At 45.2% G+C, this 4291-nt stretch overlaps 1 long non-coding RNA gene across 1 annotated transcript; it reads right to left on the minus strand.

Moving 5' to 3' along the window:
- Positions 1-832: 832 nt before the first annotated feature.
- LOC109945332 (uncharacterized) lies at positions 833-1416 on the minus strand. The gene is made up of 3 exons (XR_002268479.1): positions 1255-1416; positions 1011-1139; positions 833-915 (listed from the first exon to the last, which is right to left on the minus strand). It is a non-coding gene; the product is annotated as an uncharacterized lncRNA (long non-coding RNA).
- Positions 1417-4291: the final 2875 nt, after the last annotated feature.

The following is a 4291-nucleotide window of genomic DNA, read 5'->3' on the forward strand; positions in this document are numbered from 1 at the left end:
GCTCCATGATGTCTGCACGGGGTGCTGGACTGTCACGACGAGCATTGCGGGGATGTGGGGAGGGGGCTCTCGCGTCGCAATGGAGGCATACCTTGTCTAGGTGCGGGTACTGATCGTCGTGGAGGCGACCCATGTCTGAGGTGGACGCGTAGTTAGGGTACATGATGAGGAACTTGGCGATCACCTTCTCCAGGACCAAGAGCGCGTCCGGTGACTGGAACGCACGCTCGGCGACCAACATCGTCGCGCGCAGGAAGTCCCTCTACGCGTGGAGCCGCGCCAGCGACCACGACCGCCCCATGGACCCCTCCTCCGTGTCGTCCCCTCCATCGAGGAACACCGCGTCACAGGACTTGGAGAGGATCCCTCCTCCGCGGTGTCCCCAGCCATCACAGCACTGCGGGAGGTCTGCGTGCTCCGATCTGGGTGGGAGGTAGGGGAGGTTTTGGGGCGGGGGCGGGGCAAGATTTTCGGGGGCGCGGCGAGATTTCCGAGGACGGGGACGACTCGTGGGGCGGAGATGGTGGAGGCTGGGGCATGGAGCACGGTGGGGATGGAAGGGGCGCGAGAGGAGCATGGAAGGGGCGGGGGAGGCGGCGCAACGCACGAGCACGACTTCCATTGATGCGATGCAAGATTTCGGGGCGGGGCGGGGCGGAGGGCGTGTGGACGCGTCCGCGGCAGAACCACCAACGCTGTGGACGCCTACAATAGCCTCTTAAGGAGTAGTAGAGATATATGGTTCAGTGTAACAACGACAAGATAGTCACACAGAGCCCTGAGATACATCACTCGCTAACAGAGAGAGACCCCTGCCTACGAGGAGACCTGCTAACAATGGGGCTTGCACTCCTTGATTTGTTGACATCTGGGGAACGCGACAAAGATCTCTCCCGAGGTCGAGGAGCCGGGGACCTATCAAGATGGTATGTGAGCCAATCAATTGGATTGGGACACTGTGAGCGCATGGAGTTTTCATCAGCATATAAGAGGATGGTAGGAACTCGTACCTTGAATAGTGCTTTCGCTTAAGTGCTGGCGAGTAGCTTCGGCTTTGGGACCGTGATCTACCCCTAGGAGAATCGTTCAACCTAGGTGACCTTGAGCGCAACCTCCCATAATAAGAACGGCCTCTGCCACTACATTAGTAAAAAATTGCATGAGTAAATTAGCTTTTGCCTCTTAAAATGCTATGGCAGAATGATAGTGTACATGGTTATAGAATGGGCATCACAAAGGGAAAACAACTGTTACCTTATTTTTTTCCCTGGCCCTCATGTCAGAAGGCTTCTTCCTGTTTTCCTCTGCAAAAACAACAACAATTTCCCTTCCAAGCAGCATCTTCCCATCCATATGGTACTTTGCATCAGAAGCATCCTCAGGATCAAAGTATTGGATGAACCCAAATCCTCTAGGCTCCCTGAAACAGAAAGCATATTAGTATTTCACTAAAAGCAACAATGCTTCAGAACCATTAAGGAGAAGACACCTGCAGAGACAATCAAATCAAGATGTTGCAAACTCTTCCTTCCAAGAATGGTGATACAAACAAATCAATTTCAGTCGATACACAAATCAATCTCAAAGGTAAAGCAGGCACTAAGCTGCTGACCTTGCAGTCATCAGTGTTTAGAGGTACACTTGAAATTCTTCAGAACTTGCATATCTCTTTAAACCTCTATTTCTTCCTTTTCTTCAATATGCCCGTGCGTTGCCACGAGAGTTGAAAATTAGTGTAAAACATAGATACAGAACAACAAACATTATTACGGTATGTTATCAAGTATAAAGATAACATACAAAACATAGCAGATGACTGTTTGATGTATAAGAAATTGCTACAGTTTTATGACTCTACTGCATATGTGAAAATGACAGAAATGTTACCTGACAGACCCCCACCTCTTTGGATTTTCCACCCTGCCATTACCGAATAAATAAAAAGGTCGATCTCTTGATCAATCGTAGACTTCATGATTTCTAAAAAGACGAGAAAGGGGTACAATGAACACAAATTGAGAAGCAAGTGGACACAGGCAACATCTTGACGTGCTAACTGAAGTTGTGTTATAAAAATTATGGAGTCCCTATTCTGGAGCATATAAGCTTAGTTGAACTAAATATATAAATATTGTCTCATTTTGACATGCGGCCATCGTAACTTGACAAATGGCTATTTGCAAGGAATTACCTAGACTCGCCAGCGACGTCTTCATTCCTGATTTCAATTGTAAACAGCTTATTTGCAGCCTTTTTGATCGGTGACGACCGAGCTCTAATAGATCGGTATGCATAGGATCTGCAAGGTCAAGCACAACAACTAATATATTGTGAAGACAAGACTCCACAAAATTCCTCGAAAAAGTTTAGAAAGCAAAACAACACTTATGTATATTGTGAAGACAATCGCTATGACCATAACTGAAACTCCCCAATGACCAGGGAAGTCGTTGATACGATGTTTAGGCACAAATATGTAGAAGACCACCTGGGTACAAGGAAAGGGAATATGGTGAGAAACAAGGATCTCACATCACTACATCAGGTCCAAATATGAACCAGCATTGCAAGAAAAAATCCTAAAAATAATACCAGCAAACTCAAATGGCATTGCAATTGTGAAATAGATGTATAAAAAATAAAGCATCATGTAGCACATGGAGGACTTTGAGTATGAGAACATTTCATCCATTAGATTTCAAACAAACACAAATACCCACTCAACACTTCATGTGTAAAATAAGATGTGGAATATGAAAATATAATGCAAGAAAGATACTGAAAGTATATTGTATAAAGCATAGAATTATAATGGGCTAAAGAAGCATCAGAACATATCATAGTGTAAATTAGGATTATGTTCATAGGGAGGGTATGCTGACAGGCCCTATATAATGGTTTCTAGAAGCTAGCCAAGTAAACTCTATATATCCAGAAGCCAATGGATACTGATCACTGACAGAGAAGAAGTTGTACCTAAATACCAGAAAGAAATTCAAATTACAGATGCCCAATAAAAGAAGTCCCCTCTCACAGCTTATTAAACAGAGGGTGAACTCAAGTATATACATCAGCTTATGACTCAACCTGCTAAAATTGCGCTCAAGGGCCAGTAGAAGAAAGATGATTCCATCTAGTAAGCTAAGTTTCATATAATCAACAGATGGTGACTCCCCACAGGTGAATAAAAATACCCTTCTATGAATAGGTGTCAAATCCCCAATAATGAATAAGAGGCATCTCTCAACTACCATAACTATGACTGAGTGTTCTGTATCTATCTCATATGGGCCCGTGGGAACACTGACAAAGCCAAGGAAAGGCATGCATAACAATGAGGCGTGATGCTATTGTCGAATTGAATTAACTGGGAGGTGAAAGGAACTGGTAGTAGATCTCTAGATTAGTTTATGCCAAGAACGGTAAGTAGATCTCATGATTAGATGTTGCACATGAATAGGGTGGCAGGGGAAACCCCAAGCCCAATCATGGTGGAGACGAGAGCACGAACGGACGCTGCCAACCCCACCGCCTGCAGCGAAGTGAAGCAGAGCAAAAGCATGAGCAATCACATGAGTAGGACCTTACGTGACGAGCAAAAGGAAAGAAATAAAGCACAAGTTAAAGCACCTTGGTGGTGGCGTCCTTGATCCTGATGTCCGGCAGCGGCAGCACGGTGGCGGTGTCGGTCATGCCGGTGGCTAGCGGCACCGTCGAGTTGCTGCCGACAAACGGGTACCTCTTACTTCCGGACGAGGCCACCACAGACGTGTCGCCCGGCTACAGAGGGAGCCAAATTGCGGCGCGACCTTTTGCCCTGGCGCGTGTGCGTCGGCCTTAGCAGCCATGATTGACCACACGATGGTAAGCACCATAGTATAAAAAGACTGAGATTGTGCACAATAGTATAGTTGTAAAAAATTAATAGTGGTAGTATAGTTGTAAAAAAGAATCTCTAATAGTTAGTCTAAACACCATTCTTTGTGTCTGCTAATAGTACCACTATCGAACTCTAGCTCGACCTGCTTTTTTCTTTCGCTCGGACAAAGACAAAGAGCGGTGATTTTTAGTGCAGGCTTCTTGCAACAGCAGCTAGGTCTTCTTGCAACAGCAGCTAGGGTTCCTGCTTCAGATTCATAGTTTCTAAAAAATTTGGTCCCATGGTTACTGCAAAGAAAAAAGATTTATCAGTGATGAAACATTTTATTTTATCAATATAACACAACTTTGTGAAAAAGGACAATGGTTGGATTCTTACAATGTTCTTTGAATTCTTGCATGTAGCTATATG

This window comes from Zea mays, chromosome 3, assembly GCF_902167145.1.
Source record: "Zea mays cultivar B73 chromosome 3, Zm-B73-REFERENCE-NAM-5.0, whole genome shotgun sequence".
Taxonomy (NCBI): domain Eukaryota; kingdom Viridiplantae; phylum Streptophyta; class Magnoliopsida; order Poales; family Poaceae; genus Zea; species Zea mays.